This window comes from Nymphalis io, chromosome 16, assembly GCF_905147045.1.
Source record: "Nymphalis io chromosome 16, ilAglIoxx1.1, whole genome shotgun sequence".
Classification (NCBI taxonomy): domain Eukaryota; kingdom Metazoa; phylum Arthropoda; class Insecta; order Lepidoptera; family Nymphalidae; genus Nymphalis; species Nymphalis io.
Window position 1 is genome coordinate 2,821,719 of NC_065903.1, and position 18,005 is coordinate 2,839,723.

Here is an 18,005-nt window from a genome sequence, read left to right on the forward strand (position 1 = left end):
ATTTTTTTGTTATCTTTCACTATAACACACCTTTTCTTAAAAGCTAGGCTAAACTATTGTATTTGCTTTATATTATAGTTTGTAGGTAGACTAGGCTGTTATTTTAAAAAATACATATATTTGTGATTATCACAATGAATGGATGAAAAAGATAATAAATATCTTATTTTATTTTTATCTTGTATACTAATTAATCTTGAAAATGTTAAAACTTTGTAGGAACATATAACATTTCATTGAACATAACTACTAATATCAAACTATAACAGTGTAATTCGACATTTTGTAATACATAAAAAAAAATTTGTTCTTTTCTGGCGTGTATCTACAGTATTTGAGTGCAAAATATTTTGCCAATGTCACGTATAAAATAGATGACATATGATATCGGATAATTCGGTTTCAAATTTTGAATCGTTTAATGATGATGAGTGAAAACTATGTAATTCTACAGTAGATATACATACATACAGAACAATATTATAATTAAATGAAATAATTATTTAAACACGACATATGAATAATATAAAAATATAATAATAATGATAATTTTAATTTATTTCTTACAATACATTTAATTAAATATTTAATAAATGGTGAGTAAATTAATGTCAACAAAAATTTCATGTTTACAGAAACGTTGGATGTACATAAAAACATATTATACATATTTTTAGGTTTTTGAAAAAACATTAATTACATTTACAGTACACAGTATAATATAAAACAATATGCAATGACAACATGACAGTGACATTTCAGGCACACACAAAAATGTTTTTAAACAACTTTAATTGTAAACGTGTTGCAAATGAGTTGAAAGACGAATGACAAATTAGAAAAATAACTATGTTCTTCCACGTGTCCAAGTAGTATAATTTTTCAGCGGCGATTTTCTGACGAAGGGCATATTGTAGCAAGTTCTCATAAAGGAGACCTTTTCACTTTGCTGTTGACATTCTATAACCATCAGCAGCAAAGCGGAAAAAGACAATTCTATCGAGAACTTTATATTTTCTTTCTTCTAATATTTTCATGTTATTCTCTTCATTGTAGAATCACTTTAATCTTGCGCTTTTAAAAATAGTTAGGGCTATAAAAAACATGTACTTTATAATATTATTCAATTAAATTAAAATGATTTGCAAATTGATATTAACCGATTCATTTAAAAAAAAGAAATATTACCCATTCCTTGCACCGACAAACCATGCGAAGAAATATGTTATGTCCCGTTGAGATTGTTTTTATTATCTGTACCAATAATCTTAATAATGTCTTAATAAGATTTTTGAAATATTTAATTTGTAGAAATAAGAAGTAATATGTTGAACATTAACAAAAACAATCATAAAAATAATTATTTTAATTACCGTTTACATTATTGTTTGCCTCATTTCATAAAACAATAAATTACCTACAATTCATTCTAAAAATAAAAACCTTTTTATTTTTACTAACTAATTATTTTAAGCCACTCACACAAAGTTTGTACTTCTTTATGCAAGTAAAAGTACTTCCAGTGATCATAGTTTTCTACAATAACTAGTAAAGTTGCTTATGATTCGGTTTATTTCAACCCATATGTAGTAGTAAGTTTTAATTCCAAAAATAATTAAGTAGGTACGTTGCAATTTTATGACAGCTGTTTTAGGTTTTCTTGTCTTCCGAGTTGTACTAATTTTATTATATGAAATCATATTATATATATACACATATATAAAATATCGAAAACAATAGTATTAAGAATAAGAATATCCCTCCCCTACTACTAAAATTATAGCATGAAATACATAAGTACTAGCTAATTGTTTTCTACGGTTCTTAGGTCTTTTAGTCGAGTCTTGGCAAAGGATGTTGGTTATTTTAAACCTACCTATATCATTGCCTAGAAATAACATAAACAAAATTTGTGTTTATATAAATAAAACGTCCAACTTCCAAAGCAGAATGTTGAAACATTTGAGTCTTGAATGTCGTTTCTATTTAAATATGATTTAATTTTATATCTATAAATGTTTTACCGTATAATGTTTTAAGCCGGATACCATATAATTAGGTCCTTAACCTTACTAAGTAGAATGTTATAGACGCGTCTATGAAGAACATAAGTTGACTCAGTATTTTAGGATTTAAAAATACTTAGGGCATAGATACTCGAATCGTATTTTTATAGACAATGATACTTTTAATCTGAAACACAAATAGTTAGGACTTATCCGCAAACTAGGTAATATTTAAACTCACACACATGTAACTTTTTGTTCTTTCCTTTTTGACAAGAACTCTCAAAAAGAGTTCGCAGTTTGATTTACTGCTGAAATTCGATGTGGATTTGATTAAAATTACACTTATTTACTTTGTACTCATATTAGTTTATTTTCTTTGTGTTTTTCATTCTTAGATGAAGCTTTGCATTTTGTAACTTTTCATGTGCTGAAGAAAACCATATTATGAAAACATGCATTTATCCCACGCCACTTTGAACCCGGTATCTGTAGTTCTGAGTTTCTTTCGCGCTATATTGAATGAAAATTTTAAGATTGACTTCGTGTATATAAATCAAATATAATATACAACGGTATATATAATGTACAATGGTACGTCATAGCAAAGTTTGGTATCTTTATGTAACTACATAAAGGTCAAAAGGTTTGTATTTACTGATTTCTATACAGATTTTATGCTTGATAATAAAAAACCCTTCTAGAAATTACACTATAATTAATTACAATATAGAAAGCGCAACCAAATTTTTGATATAATTTAATGATACATATTTCATAGCACAAAATAAAGAAATTAAGTAAACTTAGGTTTACGCAGTTTATATACCAAAACCTTTCTCATTAATTACTATGTTCATTTGTGAAAAACATGAAAATTCGTTCGATAGTTTTTGAGTTTATCGCGTTCAGACATCAGTTAGACAGATGCGGCGCTTGACTTTGTTATACAATGTGTAGTGATTTTTGAGAAAATACTAATCTTTCTCTTTTGAAAATACCTTTCAATGTTATTGTAGTAGAATGAACTGATAGATAGTTCTTGGCAAACGCTCAAGTAGAGAAATCAAACATTGACTCGGGAAACAAATATGCGTATGAACACATTATCTATTGTTGTGGGTGTTATGGGAAGGAGTTTTCCTAGAAATAGTTGATAGACAAATAATAATTCGGAAACGCTGGATGCTGATTGACAGTACCAGTTAGATGTGGATAACTTTTCGTATAAAAATATACTTTGTTGTATACGACTCTCTCAGTTTTCTTCTACACAAAATGGGTATATTAAATACTTTTCTGTTTTTGAATTATTCTATGGCTATATCACCCAACTATTCGTTTTTTTATGTTTGATTATGTGTGAGTCTCCTACGTTACAGTAGCATTTCATAGAAGTATGATCCGTTGATGCTTTGAAGTTGGTTTAGCTTATAGCAGATTATTTTTATGCGTAACTATATAATAATACGAAATCCATGCGCACGAAAACGAAGCAAGCTTCGAATAAAGGTACTTACAAACTATAAAACTGTTCTACGAAAAATAGTTTTTAAATGACTCAATGCTACGGCTTTTAACCACAACTTTGTCAATCAATCAATATCTGTAAAAAAGTGGTTAAGCAGCGCCATATGATAATTATTGTTGAAACTGTATTAATTTCGCTATCTACTTAGATCCGATTAGGATCGATTTTTATTTACCCTTGACAATCAATAATCAAACTAATTAGTGACCGTCATTCGTAGAAAAATATCGCAGAATCGATTGTTCAAACTTCTCCCGTCATTTGCTATTCGCCAATCGTTGATCACATAACATTTTCTCTTATACTTAAATAGGTATACATCTGTTAGGAATATGTCTAATCAATATTAAAATTATAAACGTAATAATAATTGTCTATGGTTTATTTCAATACTTATGATAAGATGTAGAGCGATAAATGGACTATAAGATTATAATATTCCGACCGTCATAAAACCCTGTTTATACCTGCAGGCAACATACATATAGAAATTATGTTCGTCTAATATAATATTTACGCAAAAATATTTGTGCGATTTTATATATACACATTTGCCCTTCATTTTGAATTAGTTAATATATTTATCGTTTTACAAACAGCAGAAACGAAACGAGCAGTTTTCAGGCTACAAAATTAAAAGAATTTGCGTTGAGTTTTATAAAACAAAGAAAGATTTTTTATCACCTGTATTTATTAAAACAGACAGTTTAATGAGCTGCTGAAAAAATAATACTGTAAAATGTCGTCGGAATTTATTTGGTTGTGACGAAGAATCACGTCGACTTTCACGACTAATTTAATTCGATTAATGTTTACGATTTGTCTCCAGGAAATTCGAGACAGAAGCGTAGTCGTAAGTCGACCTCCTTCTGACGCCTTAGGGAGATTTTATTTTTGTTTAGGTAGGGGCCGCCCTTATTAAAAAACTCTAATTTTATTTGTAACGAATGACAAATTTAAAATATCCAAAATTACTGTTCAAGTAAAGCGTTTAAAATTTATTTGAAGTTAGTAGACATATCTACATTTTGTCCTACATATTTAGGATGTTGTTTATTATTAGGTGGAGGGAGGGAGGGGTATTGGTATTCAAAGTTAGTTGTGAAAACGTAACAGATAGACAGAGTTATTTTCACATTTATAATATTAGTGTAGTATCTTTATAACTAATCCAAAAATACGTATAACATGTAATATGTATAAAAATCAGATTAAAAAAATTATTACGGACTCCACTTTGGCTTTTGGTACTATATTAACTACAAGCCACTATGCTTGTAGTTCAAATCATATTAATATAACATTTTAAGGTAATACAATTGACAATGAAGCGATAAAACGAGAAGTCTACCAGAGGTTAAGAGAATTAATTATTAACAAAATATCGTGTTTATATTTCAGCTAAAACGACCTTTTAAACGAGCTTTTAATTAGCTTCGTCCATACTTATGACTAAGAAAATAAATAGATTAAAGTCGTAGACTATTATCAGAATCTACAAATCTGAGTCAGTTACAATGTTCAGATGAATCCCAAATTATAGTTCTTATCAACTGGCTTTTATCCAAATCGAACCATTACAGGTGTCGGTTATAACGCATCATGTCGATTTTATTCGTAAGCTTTTAAATTTGTTCGAATTATACTTTAGTTTGCGTCTGTTTTATCGAGGGTAGAAATAATACAAGGTCAGTCTCCAAATAACAAACAGCTGCGAAGAAAAGCGTAGGATTTGTAAGTGATATGAAGTTTGGGAATCAATTTGCGAAAATAAGCAAAAACTTTTATTTTTAGGATAACGAATGTGATTACATTCATCGTCATCATATAACATAATTGTATAATTACTATATTAAGTATTCAAGTGCATGAATAATTTGAAATATATGATGAGATTTCTATTCGCCATTCGCTTGTTTATCTATGTACTGAATAGGTACAAATACGTTAAAACTACCTACCTCAATTCCGTAACAGCCTGTGAATGTCCCACTGCTGGGCTAAAGGCTCCTCTCCATTTTTGAGAAGATATGGAGCTTATTCGAACACGCTGCTCCAATGCGGGTTGGTGGAATACACATGTGGCAGAATTTCAGTGAAATTAGACACATGCAGGTTTCCTCGCGATTTTTTCTTTCACCGTAAAGCACGAGATGAATTATAATCACAAATTAAGCATATAAAAATTCAGTGGAGCTTGCCCGGGTTTGAAGCCACGATCATCGGTTAAGATTCACGCGGTCTTACCACTGGGCCATCTCGGCCCTCAATTATTTTCTGCTATTTTCTAACTTTGAAATGCGATCGTTAGTAATTATTGTATTCCTAGTAGTATAGTTATATTTATTATATTCCTCCTAACAAATTTTTCTATCATACTTTGGTATTTGATAAAAACATATCTTTACAAAAGTCTATACGGAATACTAGAAAATATATATCCAAGTTAATATAAAACTAGTTTAACAAAAATAATTTCTTAAAACTATTTTAAATACTATCGAACTATTTATAATTTCTAAAATGAAACTTGCGTCATTAGCAGTTTCCTCTGCAGCATTGCCAAAACATAGGAAAGAGCCGGAAGCTTTGGTAATTACTCGATTTGTGTTAAGTAATTAACATTTTTATAGAAATGCTGTATGCGTGACGGTTTTCGCCAAAAAAAACCAAAATTATTTAATTTTACTAAAATGTTTTCAATTTTTAAATTAATTCCTATTTAAGCTTAACTAATATAATAAAATATTTTACTACTCGTAAAATTAAAGGTTTATTTACGCCTAAAAGTATAATTAAATGTAATTGAGTAATTAATCAATTAATAAAAAAAAAAGCCGAGATGGCCCTGTGGTAAGAACGCGTGAATCTTAAGCGATGATCGTGGGTTCAAACCCGGGCAAGCACCACTGAATTTTCATGTGCTTAATTTGTGATTATAATTCATCTCGTGCTTTACGGTGAAGGAAAACATCGTGAGGAAACCTGCATGTGTCTAATTTCACTGAAGTTCTGCCACATGTGAATTCTACCAACCCGCATTGGAGCAGCGTGGTGGAATAAGCTCCAAACCTTCTCCTCAAAAAGAGGAGAGGAGGCCTTTAGCCCAGCAGTGGGACATTCACAGGCTGTTACGGAGTAATTAATCAAAGCAACAAATTTTATTAGAATTTCCAATGTTCTAAAGTTCACGCATAAAATTATAACATTACAGTTTTTTCACTGAATTACATGTCCAAAACTATTTATATTGAAGACAAGACACCATTTCAGTGGCAATAAAATTTCCAAACCATAAACTACGACAGCGGATGCGTTTGTTGTTATAAAACATTATTTTGGGATACAGTTTTGGAAAAACGCGAAGTTTATTCATTTTCTTTTAAATTGCATTGTTTTGAATGTACATTATGTTTAAAATAGTATTCTGAATTTCTGACGCTTGCTTATCCAGCAACCCGCATTTTAAAACATAGTGGAATAAGTTCTAAATATTCTACATATGAGGCGAGGAGGTTGCCCAGTTGTGAGATAGTTACTGGCTGTTACGAAATAAAATAAGCACTGTTTTGTCTATGGTTATGCTAACTAATATGCGAATTGCGAAAGTGAGTTTGTTTGTTATGCTTTCACGTATTAAATACTCAACCAATGATCATTTAATTTACCATACACTTTGTAAGGGTACAAAAAAGGATATAACCTATATAATAGCATTTTCCCCGTAGACACTCGTTATCTATATAAAATATATACTATATTAGTATATTATTGTATTATATTATGTATATATTAGAATATATAATTATTTATATACATATCCTAGACCTATCCATCGTAGACCGTGACTATTCTTAAGATCAGGCAAGTCTACGGTCAAGCGCAAGCCTATTAACTTTAAAAAAAATATTACTGTTATCACAAAAAAAGAAGGCAAGGAAGATAACTCGAGGGGTATTAGTATTTTCCTTATTTTTTTTAGACAAGATGAAGACTAGAGATAGCACTATCTAAGTCTATCTGTTTAAAACTTGCTTAACGTTTATTCTGTGTAATGAATTTGTCTACGATTGGTTAAGACAATATTGTAATAATAAAGTCATTTCATTACAATTGTATTATTAATAATTCCGCTAATATTATGCTCCTAGATTAAAAATACCTACTCTAAATGCAAAACGTATTTTTTTGCCGTCTAAAATTTAAAAACATAAAATTTGTTTTAATGTAGGTGATCCTTTAAAATATCTCGTAAAGTTTGTTTTTCTTTACTTTTAAAGTGACATTTATAGACCATAATGTGGTGATACGGCACCCATTCGTTTTCTCGCCGTCAGAACTTACTAACATCAATTTTTATTATATTTTTTGCAATACTTTAGATACATTTTCTATTTTTCACCCAATAAATTTATCAACTGAGTGATATTCAAATCAAAACATTTTTATTTTTTTAGAGGCAAATAATACTTAAATAACTTACCTGATGGTATGTGGTCACCACGACGTCACGGTCACCGAATATTTTGTATTGGCGATGTAAGAAATATTAACCATTCTTTACATGGCCAATACGCCACCAACCTTGAGAACTAAGATGTTATGTTCTAGCTCACTCACCCTTCCAACCGGAACACAACAATACTAAATATTGCTGTTTAGCGGCAGTATATCTGAAGAATGGGTGGTACCTACCCAGACATTTTGGCACAAAGCCCTACCACCAAGTGAAGTTCTTATTAAGGGATAAGTAAGCTCTAGGTTAAAAAACTTAAGTGTTAGAAATTTTATCAGCCGTTAATTAGCTGATATATAATTATTATCTATTCGATTAGATTTATAAATACGTAGGCGTTAAAAAATATATCTATTTTAAATATTATGAAAGAATGGATTCAGATGTTCGACTTACAAACGCTGTCAAACGAGGCTAATGATGTCGTTACGGATCTCGAGTTATATATTAACGCAGAAAGTTTAATTCATTTTGAATCGTCTATATCTCAGTGTTTACTGATTTATATGCATCTAGTTTAGATTCGTAGCTTAGAAATGTTTACAAGAGCTCCGACGCTCCACTTTACGAAAATACACATTTGAAAATCGTTTGAAAAATGGGCTGCCGAAATTCGGTCTGCAAGCCCTCATCGACGGATGTTTGTGTGGTTTAAGAAAACGTTCTACCGACGCTGGAGTTCAGTAGTATAACCTACTTTTTTTACTTTATGGAGTGAGATTTAACACTATGTAACTATTTCTGTGTATTTCAAAGATCATAAATGTTATTTTAATTTATATCTTTAATCTGATCGTTATTCATTACTTTGAATTATTTAATACCGATCTATTTTAGTATGCCTGTATGTGTTTCTTAGATATACACATGTAATGCTGGATATACCTAATAAAAATGTACATAATAAATAATAAAATATATAAATAAATAAATGGACATCGAATTGATGTTGTTTATTCAAGATTGTGGTTGTCTGAGAGCACAGTAAATCTTTTAAAGATTTTTTTTTATTTCGTATATAAGGCTATATTTATTAGTGTAACAATAAATACCAAAGCTGTCTTCATATTCCTTTACAATTAATGATAATATTTCAAGCTTTCCACTAAATTACGTACCTGGCAGACAAAATCGCTTTAATTCGGATTGTTTGTCTTTCACACGAGACATACGATGTGGAATCTTTATTTATACCAATCTATACGCACGATGTCTCGACAACGTATTATTTAAGTATATTTATTAAATTCTTAAATAATGTACTTTTCATGTCATGTCAGAATTAGAACAAATCTTATTACACGAACATTAAACATTATTTATTTTAACCTTTTGTAATAAGTCTACACGTATACATAGTCATTTCATCTACAATGAAACTGGGTCTTCCTAGTTTAGGGAGCCAGGGTATCTTTGAATGTATCTACAAAAAACTATTTTAATAAAGTTTTTATTATTATTATGTGTAATATTTCATTTTTTATTTTCATAAAAAATCTTAAGTGCGTTACTTATTTTCATGTATTTCCTATTGTAACGGCATCCGGCATAGACCCGACTCACACAGCCCTCTAGCTTGCTGACAAATATATAAATAGTATCTGATTGTAGATATAAAGATATTTCCTAAGTCAAAATATACTTTTATTAATTAGGCAACCACTAAAAATAAAATAAAACACTGTTATGCCTTATTCGGTGACTAGGTACGACTAGACAAGATGAGAGTTTCAATGACTACATACATTTGTAATGCCAAATTTCAAATCAATGAAGAAATATTATTATAGTAGTAGCAGTGTGCCGAACAGATCTCACGATTTAAATGCGCCGATGTTAACCGAATCAGTCTCACCCAGACCAGACGATAAACCTCATTCTTCAACACATACATAGCCATCTAAAGATTCTAAATCAAGGCGAAATTGTATTTGTAGGACAGGTAAACGAAATGATTCGTGTATAAATAAATAATTCTAAGTAAATAGTCCTGTTTTCATTTTCTTTATTTATTATTTACTTCACGGATATAAATATTTATATTTGAAACAGGATTTTGATAATTGAACATTCAATTCGATGTCGAAACTAAAAATAAAATATATTGAAGTTGCCGCAAATACAGTACACTGATACTGAAATTCAAGATTTTGCCAGCGGTTTTATTAACTGATGTTACACGTGAATATTAGAATTAACATCAATGATACGATTTACTCATATGTGTTGCATTTAGAAGTGTTCAGGATACAGATGATGGAGGAACTTTAAAATTTGTCGAATGACTTATTGTCGAGGCTGGAAAAAGCAATTTCTGAAAGAATAACGATTGAACTGCTGGCGAAAGGACTTGAATAATACGAGTGAAAGCGCAACTGCGTTTTAAATTAGAGACGAGCATTGAACTCGGTATTTAGCCTCTCTCTTCATTTAATTCTAAATAAATAATAAAAGTGCTATTATATAAAACTAAAGTATATAAATTGGCAAGATAGTTGGTGAGTTATATGTTCAGTGACAAAACTTAGTGTAGAAAGACCTTAAAAGTGATCAAAACTTTAATACTTATTATTCAACAACTAGTGAAAACAAAGTTAAGAGTGTGGGTCTATTGGATTCATTTTTCAACACCACCCGCTTTTACAAATATAATATCAATCATACTTTACGAGTACAAGCAACTAAAGCAGAAATTCACCGATTCCACTAGCAATCGGCTGGTCCAGCGGTGCGAAACTTGTTGATCGCTCCCAAGATTTAGGGTTCGATCCCCAGTCCTGCCGCAACTTTTTCTTTATTTTAAAATATCTGCCATATCACTAATTAGTATTCCTCATTGAAAAATGACAGAAACAGTGTTATCTTGGGGATGTTGCAATGCACGTATAGGCGATGATGAATACGTTCAATGCTCAAAATGTAACGTCTCATATCATTGTGGTTGTTTGGGTATTGAATTTAATACAAGAACTCGTCATAATTGGAATTGTCCGAAATGTTGCGGAACAAAACCAAAAGGCGTTAGAAGTGATGAGACACCAGTACGGTCAAGTAATCATCGCAGTAATGCCCCTATAAATGAAACCAATGTCACAAAAAGATCGCACAAAAGACAGGCACTTAGTTCTCCAACGTCACCAAATGAAACAGCATCAATCACTCAAGAGCAGGTTCGCATTATTATTAGTGAAGTAATTGAAAAAGAAATATCTTCTCTAATTGATAACATTAAAAAAACCATCACCTCCTCCATCAGTACTCATTTAAAAAACTTAGAAATTAAGATTGAAGATCTACAACAATCAGTATCATTTATGAGTAATCAATATGATGATATGAAGAAACAATTAGACTCATACTCCGAAATAACTCTAAAACTGCAACATGAGAACCAGTCACTACAGTCCGCTGTCTTGGATCTTTCTTACAAAGTTAATCAAATGGAACAAAGAGCGCGAGCAAATAACATTGAAATTCAGTGTGTGCCCGAGTCTAAAAATGAGAACTTAATAAGTATCGTAAAACAATTATCCAATACTGTTGGCTTTAATATTGAAGATTGCAACATACAAAATTGTACGCGAACTGCAAAAATGAATCGTAATTCAACGCGACCGCGATCTATTATCTTACAACTAAATTCGCCATCTGTTCGTGATCAACTATTGGCAGCAGTTATAAAATTTAACAAGAAATATCCAACTGCAAAATTAAATAGTTCTCATCTAGGTATTGGAGGAAATACTGTGCCAGTATATGTATGCGAACATTTATCTGCAGCCAATAAATTACTACATGCAGCTACGAGGCGCAAGGCAAAGGAATTGAAGTACAGACACGTATGGGTACGAAATGGGCGTATATTTGTGAGAAAAACCGATAATTCTGACTACAAAATTATATTTAACATGGACTCTCTTGATAAGTTAAATTAGTCATACTACTTTTTGCATGTTAACTTGATTTCAGTTGTGTAAAATTCAATCGATTAAATATTTATTATCAAAATGTTCAAGGTTTACGAACAAAAACTAATGATCTATATAGAAATATTTGTTGTTGTACGTATGATTTAATAATACTCACAGAAACCTGGTTATGTGACAGCATTCTTAATTGTGAGATGTTTGGCTGCAATTATAATGTTTATAGAAGGGATAGAGACATGTATAACTCTAAAAAAAAACATGGGGGAGGAGTGCTGGTTGCCGTGTCCAATAGACTTATTTCTCGAAGAATGGTCCACTGGGATAGTTCTTGTGAGGATTTGTGGATCGTTCTAGAAATAAAACCATCTATAAAAATTGCTATTTGCGCAACCTACATTCCTCCACCAGTTAATAAAAAAGTCTTGGAAACATTTATGGACAATTTTAATCGTGTTACAGAACAAACGAAATATAACACACTAATAATTGGCGATTTTAACTTAAGTTGCATTGATTGGAACTTGGCTGATGGTCCCCATGATAGTTACCATACGACTACTTTAGCTCAATCTTTAATAGACTTTTCCCATACTAATTGTCTTCGTCAAATGAATCGCATTAAGAATGTAAAAAATAAAGTACTCGATCTAGTGTTTTTTAATGGTGAATCGTTAACGGTTACAGTAGATAATGCCCCTAAAGAATTAACTCGCATTGATCCACTACACCCACCCCTTAATATTGATATTGTCGTAACACACAATTTGCAGGAAAACTTGAGGATTAATCAAGATATCAAAAAATATAATTTCGCTAAGGCCAATTTTGTAGCTATAAATGAATTTCTTAAAAGTATAGACTGGAGTGAAAAATTTGCAGAGCTTCATGATATTAACACAATGGTTGATTACCTATATACGAAGATATATAATTCTATAGAACTTTACACGCCGAATTTCAAAAGAACAAAATCATTAAAATATCCACCTTGGTTCAACAAAACTCTAATAAAGAGAATAAGAGAAAAGGAAAAACTAAGATTGAAATTTAAAAAATACAAAAATGCTATGGATGGTTTGTCACTTACGCTCTTAGAAAAACGATGCGATAGACTATCTATTGAGTGTTACAATTCTTATCTTAACTTTGCAGAAGAAAAGATTAGATCCAACAGTAAATTTTTCTGGTCATATATGAAAAGCAAACGCGATAAAAATGTTAACACCTATCCAACATTAATGAAAAATGATGAAACTGTAGCGTCTGATGGCTTAGCAATTTGTAACCTATTTGCGTCACAGTTCTCTTCGCTGTATGAAGAAAACGAGAGCAAGTACGATATGGACAAAATATTGCGAACCATGGATGCTACAGTCAGTTGCAATAATAGCCTACCTTTGATCCAGCTTGATGAATCCGAAGTCATTAATAAATTAAAGAATTTAGATATAAATAGGGGTTCTGGATCTGACAATATTCCGCCTAATTTTATTATAAACTGTGCCCAAAGTCTTGCTGTACCACTAACAATTATTTTTAACAAAGCATTAGTCACCGGAATATTTCCTTCTAAGTGGAAAACTGCGAAAGTAGTCCCTATTTTCAAAAGTGGAGAAAAAAATTATGTAAAAAACTATAGGCCTATTTCAATCCTTTCTATCTTTGGTAAGGTGTTGGAGTCTCTAATATATCCATATATTTACAGTCATGTTAAATGTTTTCTTAGTACCCACCAGCATGGCTTCATAGCCGGTAGATCTACATGCACAAATCTAGTAAATTACTCCGAAATCTTATTTGAATCTGTTGATAGGAACAAGAGAGTGGATGTTATCTACACAGACTTAAGTAAAGCATTTGACCTGGTTCCATGTTCAGTACTAGTCTTGAAGTTGTCCAATTATGGTATTGTCGGATCTTTACTGAGATTTCTAGCATCATATCTTACAGAAAGACATTTTTATGTTGTTGCCGGCGGTTATGAATCGGTTGAATGCGATGTAAAATCTGGAGTCCCACAAGGGTCACACCTGGGTCCGCTGCTCTTCAATATATTCATAAACGATCTGCCTAATTGTTTTAAATATTCTACACCATTTCTGTATGCTGACGATGTCAAACTTCTTAAAATGATTGAAGAACCAAATGACACTATTCTTTTACAAGATGATCTGACAAGATTATACCATTGGTGTAATGATAACGGCATGAGACTTAATTCAGTAAAATGTTCATGGATATCATTCACCAGGAGTTTAAAAGAATTTCAAACGAATTATTACATAGCTGGTGCCCCTATTAAATCTGTGGACAGAATTTCAGACCTGGGAGTAATCTTCGACAAAAAACTAACTTTCATACCTCATATTGATGGTGTAATTAGCCGTGCCTCGAAAATGTTAGGTTTTGTAATAAGAAATGGAAGATTATTTCGAAATCCTAGAACAAAAATTATTTTATTTAATAGCTTAGTCAGGAGTATACTGGAATATGGAAGCGTTGTTTGGAGGCCACATTATGCAACACACTGCCTAAGACTTGAGAGGATACAGAAACGTTTTCTTTATCATCTTACTTTCTCGTTAGGTAAAGGGAAAATACTTCCTTCTTACAAAAAAAGATTGGAATTTTTCAAAATTCTTTCACTAAGTGATCGGAGGGATTTGTTGGATTTAAAATTTCTTTATAAAACACTTAACAACAACTATGATAACTCGTTTCTGATATCAAAAATTAAATTGAATGTTCCCATTAGATATCCACGTAAACCAATAACACCATTAGTAAGACCTTTCCGCAAAACTGTTTTAGGAAGCAATTCACCTGTATCTCGCATATGTGGAATTTTGAATGAGCACAGTGCTGTTTTAGACCCTTTTGGAGACTCATCAAACAAGTTTCACAAAAAAATATTGTCAAAATTGTCAGCTAACTAATTTATTTTGTTTATATTTGTATTTTATTATTTTACTATTATTGTTAATTCTTGTCATTTTTAACCTTGATTTACTAACAATTAATTATTTATAAGTTTGTCATCTCCAACTTTATCTTTGCAAGTGGTATTCACCTTAATAGGTAATGCATTTAGTTTTAAGTTGTATTAAAATTGTATACCTTTGTACGTGTTGATGTATTTACCACTGGTGAATCTTAAATAAATAAAATAAAAATAAAAAAATAAGTCGAAATAATTATCATGGTATTTTTTAATAGAAAAGCAGTTGAGCTAACGATATCTGATGCTAAGAGATTTCTCTTTCATAGACTCTAACACTGTAAAAAATATAAACCACGTGAATGCGCAACCACCACGTCCTGTAAAAATATGATTTCACTTTCTTGATCGCCATAATAACAAAATGTATAAACAAACTCAATACATTTCTGGTAACGACATTAAAATAAATTATTTGGCTAAATAAAATCAACGTTAAATATTTATTTAAAATAAGTTTTTTATTTCAAATAATTAATATGCGGTGTTTTTTTCATATCTGGACAGAAAAATAAATAACAAGTTTCAAAAAACCGAGACTTTTATGGAAGTTACTCAATAGGACGAGGATGTAATATTTCTGTTAGTTATATTGTTGGTACCTATATATTACTTTTGGTTTCTTAGATTTTTGTGTATTCCTAATATAAGGATAATATAAATTTTAAAAACCGATAAAGACCAAAAATTAATAATTTTTGCATAAGCAGTTATCACGTTGTGCTCCCATTATTTATCAGTTTAACAGTCAGTCGTGATGTTGCTATAAATAACGTACGTCTAACTGCATTCGCCAATAGCAATTGTCGGATGAATCAATTTCTTCGCGAATGTTTAGTTTCAGTCTTCGGTCTTTGCTCCATCATTATGTAAATTTTCACGATAAGCTTGTCAAAGGAATATTTTATTTAACATTAAAGTATAAAATTTTAATGTTTGTATAATTCGTATGAAACATTTTCAATTATATTTACCATTTAAAAAAAATGATATTAGTAATAATAAAATGAAAAATGATAGAGTAATGTTCATACAGTAAATTTTTATGTTGGTTTTAAGATAATTTACTTCTCAATGTTTATTTAAAGAAAACTTAACTAAAATAAATGCCAAAATATATATTTCATTGGATGTATTAGTCTTAGCGGTTTAAAGTGACAATATTACATAATTTCACTTTTTTTTAAGCTACCGATTTCTATATTATACTTATATACAAAAAATATTTAGAGCTGAAAAGTCTTTTTATTAGACGAGCATGTCGAGTTAGTAACCGGCACAGTGTGAATTGAATACCCTTGGAAGAAAAGCAGTTATAATTAAAAAAAATATATTACTCATAAAGAACTTTCTCAATTGACAAGCCAGATAACACTTTTGAAAAATATACATGTATGAATTTATCTTTCCTTATTTGCGTTCTCCAAATAAACCTCAAAAATCAGAATTAACTTATTCATCCTCTGCATACTTGATTAGGCTGCAGAACAAATGTCTACCATTTACCATTTACCAACAACAGAAAACGATCAGGCACACGCGAGATTTATTCTATAATGGTTTCGTTTTTCTATTGGAATCATAGAAATTTTACGTTTGTGATGTATCCTGTAACAGTTTATTTTATATTCGTTGCTAGATTTTACTGCTAGCACATCATGCTGAAAATCTATTATGACTGTGTTTGCAGATCGTTATCACAAAATGTAAATATGTAGTATGTAGTATATATTAAGCGCATAATCTGAGACCTGCTACGGGCTATTCTACATATACATATTTATTATGAACAATACAATACTTTAAAAATGTCGCAGCAGGAAATGCTAGAGCGAACAAACAGCGCAAGTAGTTATAGTCGAAACACTTAAATGTTGGAGTAATAGTGCAAAAACATTTCTAAAATATACAACAGCCCTTCTTGTCGCCTTAGGTGATAGGATTACTGGTGACTTTTTTGCCTAGAGAATCGTAATGTTGAATTCAACAGGGATGTGCTGCTATTCTTGCCACCATTCCGATCTGTCACGATTTGTGCAGTAGCTATTTATACTTTTGCTTTGTATAAACTTGCTTATGTCCTCAATGTAAAATGATTTATAATATACTTATCGAAATAAATAACATATTTATAACATGCACTACAAACAATCATACCTAAACCAAACTTATATGCTCAGACGTGTTGATATTGTTTATTTTCATCAATTTTGTTGCCAAAAATGTTCTAGAAATATGGTTTCAATTTTAAAACGTTTAAATTTTGAAAAGCGGTAAAGTTATTTGTGAAAAGAAATTCCTTCATTTGAATTAAGCAAGTTGTCTTTTTGTTAATTAAAAAAAAAAAATATGCATAAATATTATAGTTTTTTTACTTTGTGGCTTTGTGCAAACTCGTCTAGCTAGGTACCACCCGCAAAACAACATTACTTAGTATTGTTATGTTTCGGTTTAAAGAGTGAGTGAGGCACACGGGACATATGGTTCCCAAGGTTGGTGGCGCATTGGCGATATAAAGGATGATTAATATTTCTTACACTAAAATGTCTATGGGCGGTGATCCCTACCATCAGATGGCCATTTACCCATCGGGCAATCTATAAAAAATATAGATAAATTCTATAAAAAAGCACACAGGTATTTTTCCTATTTATCTACATAAATGTACTTATTGCTTTACTTTTCTAGTTGTTTCAAAATAGCGTGTGAAGAAGGAACCTATAAAATATTTTTTTCTGTATTTAGGTAATTAATTTAATTACAAATAACTTAAATTAAAATCAAATTTAAGCCTAAAGGAAAATTTAAAAAACTATATTTTACAATGAGTTTGAATGTTTTCACGCAAATGGCACGAACTGTAAACATTTCGAGTTACGAGCTTTTTTAATACCGTTTTTTAACGAGGTGTTGCCGTGTAGGTTTCGTTTTATTTCGAGGTTTTTTGAGTTAAAACTTTTATATTTAACTTTACATTTAACATTTTTGAAAGTCTGGAAATCTAAGATAAAACCTTCTGTACGTA